Source organism: Mustelus asterias, unplaced genomic scaffold (assembly GCF_964213995.1).
Source record: "Mustelus asterias unplaced genomic scaffold, sMusAst1.hap1.1 HAP1_SCAFFOLD_253, whole genome shotgun sequence".
In the NCBI taxonomy this organism is placed as follows: Eukaryota; Metazoa; Chordata; class Chondrichthyes; order Carcharhiniformes; family Triakidae; genus Mustelus; species Mustelus asterias.
Window position 1 is genome coordinate 166,757 of NW_027590220.1, and position 15,998 is coordinate 182,754.

Genomic DNA, 15,998 nt, shown 5'->3' on the forward strand with positions numbered 1-15,998 from the left:
TTTAACTGGAAGGGATGGTGAATTGCTGTTTTCAATGCAATTTCCTCACATCAATGCAAAGTGAAGAAACCGTGTCTTTGAAGCAACAGCAAAGAGAATATCAAGATAAGGATCATGAAGAACTTGAATTGATGTCATAGTGGACAGTGAAGAAAGTTCTCTCCGATTGCAACAGGATCTTGATCAATTGGGCCAGTGGGCTGACAAATGGCAGATGGAGTTTAATTTAGATAAATGCGAGGTGATGCATTTTGGTAGAGTGAACCAGGGCAGGACTTACTCAGTTAATGGTAGGGTGTTGGGGAGAATTATAGAACAAAGAGATCTTGGGGTACATGTTCATAGCTCCTTGAAAGTGGAGTCACAGGTGGACAGAGTGGTGAAGAAGGCATTCAGCATGCTTGGTTTCATCAGTCAGAACTTTGAATACAGGAGTTGGGACGTCTTGTTGAAGTTGTACAAGACATTGGCAAGGCCACACTTGGAATACTGTGTACAGTTCTGGTCACCTTATTATAGAAAGGATATTATTAAACTAGATAGAGTGCAGAAAAGATTTACTGGGATGCTACCAGGACTTGATGGATTGAGTTATAAGGAGAGGCTGAATAGACTGGGACTTTTTTCTCTGGAGCGTAGGAGGCTGAGGGGTGATCGTATAGAGGTCTATAAAATAATGAGGGGCATAGATCAGCTGGAAAGTCAATACCTTTTCCCAAAGGTAGGGGAGTCTAAAACTAGAGGGCATAGGTTTAAGGTGAGAGGGGAGAGATACAAAAGTGTGCAGAGGGGCAATTTTTTCACACCGAGGGTGGTGAGTGTCTGGAACAAGCTGCCAGAGGTAGTAGTAGAGGCGGGTACAATTTTGTCTTTTAAAAAGCATTTGGACAGTTACATGGGTAAGATGGGTATAGAGGGATATGGGATTAACTTCGGGATTTGAAAAAGAAAGGGCGGCATGGACAAATTGGGCCGAAGGGCCTGTTTCCATGCTGAAAAAAATAAGAAAAAAGATAGGAAGATACGACTTGTTTTGGTCACAGAGAAATTGAGCCCAATAATGGGCAGCGCAGTGGCACAGTGGTTAGCACTGCTGCTTCACAGCGCCAGGGACCCGGGCGGCACGGTGGCACAGTGGTTAGCACTGCTGCTTCACAGCTCCTGGGACCTGGGTTCAATTCCCGGTTTGGGTCACTGTCTGTGTGGAGTTTGCACATTCTCCTCGTGTCTGCATGGGTTTCCTCCGGGTGCTCCGGTTTCCTCCCACAGTCCAAGGATGTGCGGGTTAGGTTGATTGGCCGTGCTAAAATTGCCCCTTCGTGTCCTGAGATGAGTAGGTTAGAGGGATTAGCGCGTGGATATGGGGGTAGGGCCTGGGTGGGATTGTGGTCGGTGCAGGCTCGATGGACCGAATGGCCTCTTTCTGTACTGTAGGATTCTATGATTTCTATGCTTTCTATGAGTGAGTGGGCTGATGATAAACTCTTTAAACTGGGCAGTGTTGGAGAGTGGATGTACATCAACTGTATGTGGCAAAGATAGTCTCAATTGCTAATTAGGCTCTCCTGATCAGAAAGACTGAAAGAATGTGACAGTTCCACCTGTTTTTGATTTGGAGATGAGAATATAACATCTTCCAGAAGGGTGGTACTTCCCAGTCGGATTGCAGGAAACAACTTGTTCATTCGGACAGATGTTTCCAGTGACATGGCTTTGTTATGAATTTTTCTGCACTGTTGAATGGCGTGCGTGCAGGGAGAAAGGCCTTCATTAAGGTTCAGAGCAGAGATGCTGAGCCCTGAAGCATCGCAAAGCAGGATGTAACCAGCAAGGTGGATAGTGGGGAACCTGTGGATGTGGTATATCTAGATTTCCAGAAGGAGTTTGACAAGGTGCCGCAGAACAGAGTGACCCAGAAGGTGAGGTCGCAGGGGATTGGGGGTCGAGTACTAGATTGGATTGAGGATTGGCTGAGTGACAGAAAGCAGAGGCTCGGGTGTTTGGCTGGAGAAATGTAACGAGCGGAATGTCGCAGGGGTCAGTCCTCAGACCTCAACTGTTTACAATCTATATAAATGATCGACAAGCAGGGACAGAGTGTAACATAGCAAAATCTGCAATGATACTAAAATAGGCGGGAAAGCAGGCAGTGAAGAGGAGATAAAGATTTTACAGGTGGATATAGATAGGCTAGGAGAATGGGCCATAACTTGTGAGATGGAGTTTCATGTGCATTAGTGTGAGGTTGTCCATTTTGGCAGAAAAATAGACAGGCAAATTATTACCTAAATGGAAAGCAGCTTCAAAATGCATCAGGGCAGAGGGATCTGGGTGTCTGTGTTCGGGGCAGAGGGATCTGGGTGTCTGTGTTCGGGGCAGAGGGATCTGGGTGTCTGTGTTCTGGGCAGAGGGATCTGGGTGTCTGTGTCCTGGGCAGAGGGATCTGGGTGTCTGTGTTCTGGGCAGAGGGATCTGGGTGTGTGTGTCCTGGGCAGAGGGATCTGGGTGGGTGTGTCCTGGGCAGAGGGATCTGGGTGTCTGTGTTTTGGGCAGAGGGATCTGGGTGTCTGTGTTTTGGGCAGAGGGATCTGGGTGTCTGTGTTCTGGGCAGAGGGATCTGGGTGTGTGTGTCCTGGGCAGAGGGATCTGGGTGTCTGTGTTCTGGGCAGAGGGATCTGGGTGTCTGTGTTCTGGGCAGAGGGATCTGGGTGTCTGTGTTCTGGGCAGAGGGATCTGGGTGTCTGTGTTCTGGGCAGAGGGATCTGGGTGTCTGTGGTCTGGGCAGAGGGATCTGGGTGTCGTTCTGGGCAGAGGGATCTGGGTGCCCCTGGCCTGGGCAGAGGGATTTGGGCAGAGGGATCTGGGTGTGTGTGTTCTGGGCAGAGGGATCTGGGTGTCTGTGTTCTGGGCAGAGGGATCTGGGTGTCTGTGTTCTGGGCAGAGGGATCTGGGTGTCTGTGGTCTGGGCAGAGGGATCTGGGTGTCGTTCTGGGCAGAGGGATCTGGGTGCCCCTGGCCTGGGCAGAGGGATTTGGGCAGAGGGATCTGGGTGTCTGTGTTCTGGGCAGAGGGATCTGGGTGTCGATGTTCTGGGCAGAGGGATCTGGGTGTCGATGTTCTGGGCAGAGGGATCTGGGTGTCGGTGTTCTGGGCAGAGGGATCTGGGTGTCTGTGTTCTGGGCAGAGGGATCTGGGTGTCTGTGGTCTGGGCAGAGGGATCTGGGTGTCGTTCTGGGCAGAGGGATCTGGGTGCCCCTGGCCTGGGCAGAGGGATTTGGGCAGAGGGATCTGGGTGTGTGTGTTCTGGGCAGAGGGATCTGGGTGTCTGTGTTCTGGGCAGAGGGATCTGGGTGTCTGTGTTCTGGGCAGAGGGATCTGGGTGTCTGTGGTCTGGGCAGAGGGATCTGGGTGTCGTTCTGGGGAGAGGGATCTGGGTGCCCCTGGCCTGGGCAGAGGGATTTGGGCAGAGGGATCTGGGTGTGTGTGTTCTGGGCAGAGGGATCTGGGTGTCTGTGTTCTGGGCAGAGGGATCTGGGTGTGTGTGTTCTAGGCAGAGGGATCTGGGTGTCTCTGGGCAGAGGGATCTGGGTGTCGGTGTGCGGGTGCAGCGGGTGATATAAAAGGCCAATGGGATGTGGGTATTTATTACAGAGGGACTGGAGTATAAGAGTAGGGAAGTGTTGCTGCAATTGTATCGGGTGTTGGTGAGACCACATCTGGGGGATTGTGTCCAGTTTTGATCTCCTTATTCGAGGAAGGATGCGGTGGCATTGGGGGCAGTTCAGAGGAGGTTCCCCAGATTGATTCCGGGGATGAAAGGGTTGACGTATGAGGAGAGATTAAACAGTTTGGGTTTGTACTCGCTGGGGTTTAGAAGGATGAGAGAGGGTCTGATCGAGGGATATAACATTTTAAAAGGGATTGATAAAGTAAATGTCGACCCAATGTTTCCCCTTGTGGGACAATCTGGAACAAGAGGTCACAGGGTATAGGCTGAGAGGCGGTAGATTTAACACTGAGATGAGGAGGAACTACTTCCCGCAGAGGGTGTGAATTTGTGGAACTCGCTGCCCCATCGCGCGGTGGGATCTGAATCATTGAATGGTTTCAAGAAGGAGATCGATATATTTCTAATAAAAAAAGGGAAACGGGGAACAGATGGAGAGGTGGATGTGAGAGCAGGGAGAGATCAGCCATGATCTGATTGAGGCGGAGCAGGCTCGGAGGATTGAATTTGCCGACTTCTTCTAGTAATGCCTATATCGGGGGTACACTTCGAAAAGGTGATCAGGTCTACAATAAAAGAGAGGGCCTAAAAGAGTGGAAAGGGCCCGGGAAAGTGACAGGGATGGATAGTAAGATAGTTATACAACAACACGGTAACCAGACAGTGTGAGCCACTCTTCGAGAGCAGGGGGACTTGGGTATGAATTTGGAACATCTGAGCAAGATGCAGAAGTGTAGGAGGCACCTTGTACCTCAGCTGCACATAGCCTGAGTTATTATGATGATCAGACAGCTATAGACCAGAGGGAATCTGATGATCAACAAAGTACCAGTGAAGCAGGGGATGAAGCTACTTCTTCAAAGGTTCAGCTACCCAAAGTAGGCGCAGTGGTATCATACATTTGATTTGATTTGATTTATTATTGTCACATGTATTGACATACAGTGAAAAGTATTGTCTCTTGCGTGCTATGCAGACAAAGCATACCGTTCATAGAGAAGGAAAGGCGAAGGCGCAGAATGTAGTACAAAGTACAAAGTACAAAGAACAAAGAACAATACAGCACAGGAACAGGCCCTTCGGCCCTCCAAGCCCGCGCCGCTCCCCGGTCCAGGATTGAATCCTGAATCCAGGATCCCCGCCCAATTTTCCAGCCTATCTACATACCAATGTCCTATCCACCGAGCTGTCCCTCACAGCTACGATGCTTTGTTCATTACAACCTATTAACTCACCCCCACCCCCCCATTCCAGACCATGTGATCTCCAGGGAGAGGCGAAAACCCAGAGTGAAAAACCCCAGGGCCAATATGGGGAAAAAAAAATCTGGGAAATTCCTCTCCGACCCCCTGAGGCGATCGAAACGAGTCCAGGAGATCACAATGGCCCTGATCGGAAAATGCTTCCCAACCCTAGTCATTTCCACTTCCACGAGAAACAAGGAACAATTAGCCCGCGCCGCTCCCTGGTCCAAACTAGACCACTCTTTTGTATCCCTCCATTCCCACTCCGTTCATATAGCTGTCTAGATAAGTCTTAAACGTTCCCAGTGTGTCCGCCTCCACCACCTTGCCCGGCAACACATTCCAGGCCCCCACGACCCTCTGTGTAAAATATGTCCTTCTGATATCTGTGTTAAACCTCCCCCCCTTCACCTTGAACCTATGACCCCTCGTGAACGTCACCACCGACCCGGGGAAAAGCTTCCCACCGTTCACCCTATCTATGCCTTTCATAATTTTATACACCTCTATTAAGTCTCCCCTCATCCTCCGTCTTTCCAAGGAGAACAACCCCAGTTTCCCCAATCTCTCCTCATAACCAAGCCCCTCCATACCAGGCAACATCCTGGTAAACCTCCTCTGTACTCTCTCCAAAGCCTCCACGTCCTTCTGGTAGTATGGCGACCAGAACTGGACACAGTATTCCAAATGCGGCCGAACCAACGTTCTATACATCTGCAACATCAGACCCCAACTTTTATACTCTATGCCCCGTCCTATAAAGACAAGCATGCCATATGCCTTCTTCACCACCTTCTCCACCTGTGACGTCACCTTCAAAGATCTGTGGACTTGCACACCCAGGTCCCTCTGCGTCTCTACACCCTTTATGGTTCTTCCATTTATCGTGTAGCTCCTCCTTACATTATTCCCACCAAAATGCATCACTTCGCATTTATCAGGATTGAACTCCATCTGCCATTTCCTTGCCCAAATTTCCAGCCTATCTATATCCTTCTGTAGCCTCTGACAATGTTCCTCACTATCTGCAAGTCCTGCCAGTTTTGTGTCGTCCGCAAACTTACTGATCACCCCAGTTACTCCTTCTTCCAGATCATTTATATAAATCACAAACAGCAGAGGTCCCAATACAGAGCCCTGCGGTACACCACTAGTCACAGGCCTCCAGCCGGAAAAAGACCCTTCCACTACCACCCTCTGTCTTCTATGACCAAGCCAGTTCTCCACCCATCTAGCCACCTCCCCCTTTATCCCATGGGATCCAACCTTTTTCACTAGCCTACCATGAGGGACTTTGTCAAACGCTTTACTAAAGTCCATATAGACAACATCCACGGCCCTTCCTTCGTCAACCATTTTGGTCACTTCTTCAAAAAACACCACCAGGTTAGTGAGGCATGACCTCCCTCTCACAAAACCATGTTGACTATCGTTAATGAGTTTATTCCTTTCTAAATGCGCATACATCGTATCTTTAAGAATCTTCTCCAACAACTTCCCCATCACGGACGTGGCTATCCTCCAATCCTCTGGGACCTCACCTGTGTCCAGTGACGAGACAAAGATTTGCGTCAGAGGCCCAACGATTTCACCTCTCGTCTCCCTGAGCAGCCTTGGATAGATTCCATCAGGCCCTGGGGATTTGTCAGTCTTTATATTCTCTAACAAACCTAACACTTCCTCCTTTGTAATGGAGATTTTCTCCAACGGTTCAACACTCCCCTCCGAGACACTCCCAGTCAACACATCCCTCTCCTTTGTGAATACCGACGCAAAGTATTCATTTAGGATCTCCCCTACCTCTTTGGGCTCCAAGCATAAGTCCCCACTTTTGTCCCTGAGAGGTCCGATTTTTTTTTTTTTACACTAGTTCTGTTTTGCACTAGTACACTAGTGTTACAGTCACAGCCAGGGTGTAGAGAAAGATCAACTTACTGCAACGTGAGTCCATTCAAAAGTCTGACAGCAGCAGAGAAGGAGCTGTTCTTGTGTCAGTTGGTATGTGTGTGGTGAACCATCGTTGGTTCCCACTGGATAGTACTGAGCCAGGGTCCACCAAATTTGTAAGGCACGACCTCCCTCTTACAAAACCATGCTGTCTGTCACTAATGAGATTGTTCCGTTCTAAATGCACATACATCCTGTCTCTAAGAATCCTCTCCAACAACTTCCCTACCACGGACGTCAAGCTCACCGGCCTATAATTTCCTGGGTTATCCCTGCTACCCTTCTTAAACAACGGGACCACATTCGCTATCCTCCAATCCTCAGGGACCTCACCCGTGTCCAAAGAAGCGACAAAGATTTCCATCAGAGGCCCAGCAATTTCATCTCTCGTCTCCCTGAGCAGTCGAGGATAGATGCCATCAGGCCCTGGGGCTTTGTCAGTTTTAATGTTCCCTAGAAAACCTAACACTTCCTCTCTTGTAATGGAGATTTTCTCTAACGGGTCAACACCTCCCTCCGAGACACTCCCGGTTAACACGCCCCTCTCCTTCGTGAATACCGATGCAAAGTATTCATTTAGGATCTCCCCTATTCCCTTGGGTTCTAAGCATAATTCCCCTCCTTTGTCCCTGAGCGGTCCGATTTTCTCCCTGACAACTCTTTTGTTCCTAACGTATGAATAGAATGCCTTAGGATTCTCCTTAATCCTGCCTGCCAAGAACATCTCATGACCTCTTTTTGCCCTTCTAACTCCCTGTTTGAGATCTTTCCTGCTCTCTCTGTATTCCTCCAGAGCTCCATCTGTTTTCTGTTGCCTGGACTTAACGTACGCCTCCCTTTTCATTTTAATCAGATCCTCAATTTCCCTGGTTATCCACGGCTCTCGAATCCTACCTTTCCTATCTTTCCTTTTTACAGGCACATGCCTATCCTGCAGCCTTATCAATAGTTCCTTAAAAGACTCCCACATGCCAGACGCGGACTTACCCTCGAACATCCTCTCCCAATCAACATCCACCAATTCCTGCCTAATCCGGCTATAGTTAGCCTTCCCCCAATTTAGCACCCTGCCCGTAGGACATAGAACATAGAACATAGAACAGTACAGCACAGAACAGGCCCTTCGGCCCACGATGTTGTGCCGAGCTTTATCTGAAACCAAGATCAAGCTATCCCACTCCCTATCATCCTGGTGTGCTCCATGTGCCTATCCAATAACCGCTTAAATGTTTCTAAAGTGTCTGACTCCACTATCACTGCAGGCAGTCCATTCCACACCCCAACCACTCTCTGCGTAAAGAACCTACCTCTGATATCCTTCCTGTATCTCCCACCACGAACCCTATAGTTATGCCCCCTTGTAATAGCTCCATCCACCCGAGGAAATAGTCTTTGAACGTTCACTCTATCTATCCCCTTCATCATTTTATACACCTCTATTAAGTCTCCCCTCAGCCTCCTCCGCTCCAGAGAGAACAGCCCCAGCTCCCTCAACCTTTCCTCATATGACCTACCCTCCAAACCAGGCAGCATCCTGGTAAATCTCCTCTGCACTCCTTCCAGCGCTTCCACATCCTTCCTATAGTGAGGTGACCAGAACTGCACACAATATTCCAAATGTGGTCTCACCAAGGTCCTGTACAGTTGCAGCATAACCCCACGGCTCTTAAACTCCAACCCCCTGTTAATAAAAGCTAACACACTACAGGCCTTCTTCACAGCTCTATCCACTTGAGTGGCAACCTTTAGAGATCTGTGGATATGGACCCCAAGATCTCTCTGTTCCTCCACAGTCTTCAGAACCCTACCTTTGACCCTGTAATCCACATTTAAATTAGTCCTACCAAAATGAATCACCTCACATTTATCAGGGTTAAACTCCATTTGCCATTTTTCAGCCCAGCTTTGCATCCTATCTATGTCTCTTTGCAGCCTACAACAGCCCTCCACCTCATCCACTACTCCACCAATCTTGGTGTCATCAGCAAATTTACTGATCCACCCTTCAGCCCCCTCCTCTAAGTCATTAATAAAAATCACAAAGAGCAGAGGAGCAAGCACTGATCCCTGCGGCACACCGCTAGCAACCTGCCTCCAATCCGAAAATTTTCCATCGACCATCACCCTCTGTCTTCGGTCAGACAGCCAGTTGCCTATCCAATCGGCCAACTTTCCCTCTATCCCACACCTCCTCACTTTCATCATAAGCCGACCATGGGGGACCTTATCAAACGCCTTACTAAAATCCATGTATATGACATCAACTGCCCTACCTTCATCAACACACTTAGTTACCTCCTCAAAAAATTCTATCAAATTTGTGAGGCACGACTTGCCCTTCACGAATCCGTGCTGACTATCTCGGATTAATCCGCATCTTTCTAAATGGTCGTAAATCCCATCCCTAAGGACCCTTTCCATCAATTTACCAACCACCGAAGTAAGACTAACCGGTCTATAATTACCAGGGTCATTTCTATTCCCTTTCTTAAACAGAGGAACAACATTCGCCATTCTCCAGTCCTCTGGCACCATCCCCGTGGACAGCGAGGACCCAAAGATCAACGCCAAAGGCTCTGCAATCTCATCCCTTGCCTCCCAAAGAATCCTAGGATACATTTCATCAGGCCCAGGGGACTTATCGACCTTCAGTTTATTCAAAACTGCCAAGACATCCTCCCTCCGAACATCTATTTCCTCCAGCCTATTAGCCTGTAACACCTTCTCTTCCTCAAAAACATGGCCCCTCTCCTTGGTGAACACTGAAGAAAAGTATTCATTCATCACCTCGCCTATCTCTACTGACTCCATACACAAGTTCCCACTACTGTCCTTGACCGGCCCTAACCTCACCCTGGTCATTCTTTTATTCCTCACATAAGAGTAAAAAGCCTTGGGGTTTTCCTTGATCCGACCCGCCAAGGACTTCTCATGTCCCCTCCTAGCTCTCCTAAGCCCCTTTTTCAGCTCATTCCTTGCTAACTTGTAACCCTCAATCGAGCCATCTGAACCTTGTTTCCTCATCCCGACATAAGCTTCCCTCTTCCTTTTCACAAGACATTCCACCTCTTTTGTGAACCATGGTTCCCTCACTCGGCCATTTCCTCCCTGCCTGACAGGAACATACCTATCAAGGACATCCAGTATTTGTTCCTTGAAAAAATTCCACTTTTCATTAGTTCCTTTCTCTGACAGTTTCTGTTCCCAACTTATGCCCCCTAATTCTTGCCTAATCGCATCATAATTACCCCTCCCCCAATTGTAAACCTTGCCCTGCCGTACGGCCCTATCCCTCTCCATTGCAATAACAAAAGACACCGAATTGTGGTCACTATCTCCAAATTGCTCTCCCACAACCAAATCTAACACTTGGCCCGGTTCATTTCCCAGTACCAAATCCAATGTGGCCTCACCTCTAGTCGGCCCATCCACATATTGTGTCAGGAAACCCTCCCGCACACACTGCACAAAAACTGCCCCATCCAAACTATTTGACCTACAAAGGTTCCAATCAATATTTGGAAAGTTAAAGTCCCCCATGACAACTACCCTGTGACCCCCACACATATCCATAATCTGCTTAGCAATTTCTTCCTCCACATCTCTATTACTATTTGGGGGCCTATAGTAAACTCCTAGCAACGTGACCGCTCCTTTCCTATTTCTAACTTCAGCCCATATTACCTCAGTGTGCAGATCCCCCACAAAGTGCCTTTCCGCAGCCGTTAAACTATCCTTGATTAACAATGCCACTCCTCCACCTCTTTTACCAGCTTCCCTACACTTAGTGAAACATCTATACCCCGGAACGTCCAACAACCATTCCTGTCCTTGTTCTACCCACGTCTCCGTAATGGCCACAACATCGTAGTCCCAAGTACCAATCCACGCCCCAAGTTCATCTACCTTGTTCCGGATGCTCCTTGCATTGAAGTAGACACACTTCAACCCACCTTCCTGTCTACCAGTACCCACCCTTGACCCTGATACCTTCCCCAATACCTCACCACCCTCACTGACTTCTGGACTACAACTCCCTTTCCCACTCCCCTGACAAATTAGTTTAAACCCCCCTGAAGAGCCGTAACAAATTTCCCTCCGAGGATATTGGTGCCCCTCTGGTTCAGGTGCACCCCGTCCTGTTTGTACAGGTCCCACCTTCCCCAGAACGTGTTCCAATTATCCACGTATCTGAAACCCTCCCTCCTACACCATCCCTGCAACCACATATTTAACTGCACTCTCTCCCTGTTCCTCAACTCGCTATCACGTGGCACCGGTAGCGTACCAGAGATGACCACATGTTTCGTCTTGGCTCTCAGCTTCCAGCCCAGCTCCAGAAATTCCTGCTTTAAATCCCCGTCCCTTCTCTTACCTATGTCATTGGTACCAATGTGCACCACGACTTGTGACTGTTTCCCCTCCCCCTTCAGAATCTGGAAAACACGGTCTGAGACATCACGGACCTTGGCATCCGGTAGGCAACATACCATCCGTGAGTCTCTTTTGCTGCCACAGAACCTCCTATCTATCCCTCTAACTAACGAGTCCCCAATAACTATCGCCCTCCCGCTCTCCCCCTTTCCCTCCCGAGCCACAGAGACGGACACAGTGCTGGAGATCCTCTCACTGCGGCTCCCCACTGGTATGTCATCCCCCTCAACCATATCCAAAGCGGAATACTTGTTGCTAAGGGGAACGACCACCGGGGATCCCTGCACGGACTGCTTCCTCCCAGCCCCTCTCACCGTCACCCATCTGTTTTCAATCCTCGGAGTAACTGTATTCCTAAAGCTTGTGTCTATGGCCATCTCTGCGTCCCTGATGATCCTAAGTTCCTCCAACTCCAGCTCCAGTTCCCTAACACGGTTTTGGAGGAGCTGCAGATGGGTGCACTTCCCACAGGTGTAATCAGTAGGGACACTGTCGTCGTCCCTCACCTCAAACATAGTGCAAGAGGAACATTGCACTGCTTGCACACCCATCCCCTCTAGATACCTTGCCAGTACCAGGTAGAAAGTGCAAAAATGAATTCAACTCACCCCTGCTCGCCCTTTCAGCCTAAGCCCTGTGAGCCAAAGTCTTATAGCTCACACTCTGCTTCCCACACACTACACTGCCCGCTCCCGACGCTGCCCGCTGTATACTGCAGCCTACCTTTTATACTTCACGTGCTTAAAAAACCCTTCCCAGACTCCTTTGCTGCCCACTTCTAGTTTTCACTTTAAACTTGAAAAACTGCTGTTAAAGTAAAGGCCAAAAAAATACACACACTAGCTGACTAATTAAATAAATAAACAATTCAATTAATCCAATTAATCTCTTACCAGCACTGCTGCTTTTCAATCACCCCTCTCAGCTTGCTCCAGTGGATCAAACAGCACTCATCCTTGTCCATTACTATCCTAAAGTTAACAGAGTTGTGGTCACTATTTGCCACATGTTCCCCGACCGAAACTTTGACGACCTGACCGGGCTCATTTCCCAGAACTAGGTCCAGTATAGCCCCCTCTCTCGTTGGGCTATCTACATACTGTTCCAAAGAACCTTCCAGTACGCATTTTACAAATTCCTCCCCGTCCAGACCCCCAGCTCTAAGCACTTTCCAGTCTGTGCCAGGGAAATTAAAGTCCCCCACTACAACAACCCTATTTTTTCTGCACCTATCCAGAATCTCCTGACATATCCTTTCCTCCACTTCCCGTGGGCTGTTGGGTGGTCTGTAGTACACCCCCAGCATAGTGACTGCACCCTTCCTGTTTCTGAGTTCCACCCACAGCGACTCAGTACATGACCCCTCTAAGTTGTCTACCCTCTGCACCGTGGTAATATGCTCCTTAACTAATATCGCTACTCCCCCACCTTTTTTAGCCCCTCCTCTGTCTCGCCTAAAACACTTATACCCCGGAATATTCAGCTGCCAGTCCTGTCCTTTTAACCAAGTTTCCGTCACCGCAACCACACCCAAATTCCGCATAAGCATTAAGGTCCTAAGTTCGTCTGTTTTACCCGTTACGCTCCTCGCATTGAAGCAGATGCACTCCAGACCTCCAGGCCCAGTCAGGTCCTCCTCCTCCAGAGTGCACCTCTTCTTAGCTAGCCTTGCCCTGGCCCCCAGCTCGACCCCAGCCTCAGTATTTACTGACCTCCTGTTTTGTTCCCCACCCCCCTGCCACGCTAGTTTAAATCCTGCCGAAACACTCTCGCAAAACTCCCAGCCAGGATATTTGCTCCCTTCCAGTTGAGGTGTAACCCATCCTTTCTGTACAGTTGCCATCTTGACTTGAAGATTTCCCAGTTATCTATGAATTTAAAACCCTCCCTCTTGCACCAGTCCTTTAGCCACGCGTTCAACTGTAGAATCTCCCTGTTCCGAGCCTCACTTGCACTCGACACCGGGAGCAGTCCAGAGATTGCTACCCTGGAGGTCTTACTTTTTAGCCTAGCACCCAACTCCCTGAATTTCTCTCGTATGACCCCCCTGCTCTTCCTACCTACATCATTTCCCCCAATGTGTACAATCACATCCGTTTGACTACCTTCCTTTTTAAATATGCTTCCTACCCTCTCGGAGACATCCAGGGAGTAGAAGCCCCCATGATAGGGAAGCATTGATAGCTGCAAACAAAATGGAGCTCATGGAAGAAAGAGGCCAAACAAAGGGAGCTGGACATAGAAAAGCTACAGCACAAACAGGCCCTTCGGCCCACGAGTTGCGCCAAACAATTTCCTTACCTTCTAGGCTCATCTATAACCCTCTATCTTACTAACCTCCATGAACCTATCCAAAAGTCTCTTAAAAGACCCTATCGAATCCGCTTCCACCACCACTACCAGCAGCCGATTCCACGCACCCACCACGCTCTGAGTGAAAAACTTACCCCTAACATCTCCTCTGTACCTACTCCCCAGCACCCTAAACCTGTGACCTCTCGTGGCAACCATTTCAGCCCTGGGTAAAAGCCTCTGAGAATCCACTCTATCAATACCTCTCAACATCTTATACACCTCTATCAGGTCACCTCTCATCCTTCGCCTCTCCAAGGAGAATAGACCTAGCTCTCTCAACCTATCCTCATAAGACATACCACTTAATCCCGGTAACATCCTCGTAAATCTCCTCTGCACCCGTTCTATGGCTTCCACATCCTTTCTGTAATGAGGTGACCAGAACTGGGCACAGTTCTCCAGGTGGGGTCTGACCAGGGTCCTATACAGCTGCAGCATTATCTCCCGATTTCTAAACTCAATTCCTCTATTGATGAAGGCCAGTATTCCATACGCCTTCTTAACCACAGCCTCTACCTGCGACGCCGCTTTGAGCGTCTTATGAACCCGGACCCCAAGATCCCTCTGATCTTCCACACTGCCAAGTGTCTTACCCTTAATATTATATTCTTTCATCCTATTCGACCTGCCAAAATGAACCACCACACACTTATCTGGGTTGAAGTCCATCTGCCACTTCTCCGCCCAGTCTTGCATCTTATCTATGTCTCGTTGCAACTGCTGACATCCCTCTACACTATCCACAACACCACCAACCTTTGTGTCATCAGCAAACTTGCCAACCCATCCTTCCACTTCCTCATCCAGGTCATTTATAAAAATCACAAAGAGCAAGGGTCCCAGGACAGATCCCTGGGGCACCCCACTGGTGACCGACCTCCACTCTGAAAAAGACCCATCTGCAACCACTCTTTGCCTTCTGTGGACAAGCCAGTTCTGAATCCACAAAGCAACGTCCCCTTGTATCCCATGCCCCTTCACTTTCTCCATAAGCCTTGCATGGGGCACCTTATCAAACGCTTGGAAGGGGTTTGGGGTGGACACCAAGGTACCAGATGAAGGGCAAACGGCTTTGTCTCATAGGTAGGTCAGCACAGAGAAAGTTTTACAAGATGGAACATATAAAGCTAAAGCCAGATTCGTAGCCCGTGGGTATGAGGAACATTTGGATGGGAGAGACATAAGGGTTGATTCACCCACAGCTGGAAAAGTGACAAGCGAAATTTTTTTCGCTGTCCGAGTATCTAATAATTGAGAAGATAAGTGGATAGATATCAAAGCAGCAATTCTACAGGGCAAAACATTTCAGAGAAGTTTTTTGAAGCTCTGAAAGAGGCAGTTAATACACAGGGACAGCTGTGGAAACTGAACAAATGCATGTCCGGATTGAGTGACGCTGGAGGGTGCGGTATTTCTCTGTACCATCCGTATTGCTGAAAACTGGCAGTGTCCAGTTAAAAGCAAATCCAGCAATGTTTCACTGGAAATCTGAAGGAAAACTGGCTGAAGTTTTTGTGATGCACGGTGATGACGAGGGGAGGCGATGGCCTAGTGGTATTATCGCTAGACTGTTAATCCAGAAACTCAGCGAATGTTCCGGGGACCCGGGTTCGAATCCCGCCACAGCAGGCGGTGGAATTAAATTCAATAAAAAATATCTGGAATTAAGAATCTACTGATGACCATAAAACCATTGTCGGAAAAACCCATCTGGTTCACTAATGTTCTTTCGGGAAGGAAATCTGCCGCCCTTACCCGGTCTGGCCTACATGTGACTCCAGAGCCACAGCAATGTGGTTGACTCTCAACTGCCCTCCAAGGGCAACTAGGGATGGGCAATAAATGCTGACCCAGCCAGCGACGCCCATGTCCCACACATTAAATATAATATTTCCCACAGGGGTGGCACAGGAGAGTTTGGAAAGGGTCATTGAGAGGCTGAAGACGGAATTTAAAGTCGGGAGTCAAGCAGCCGGTGCTTTTCGATATCTCAGTCTCGATTGCGACACAGCCAATCTGTGATAATGATGAATCAACAGGGATATCTAAACAGCACTGATCCTAATCTCATAACCAGACACAGGCCGATTGGAAAAGAGGAACCGGCCAACAGAAGAGAAACTGAATTGTTGAGTATGATGGGATAGTTAAATTGGCTATGCACGCAGACAAGATCGGATGGGAGCTATAATGTTCTCGCGCTAAGTAACATGTTGATTCAGTCCGAGAGATCTTGCAGGCAAATAAAACTTTAAAAAGGCTAAAATTACAGGAATGTGTAATAAAATTCC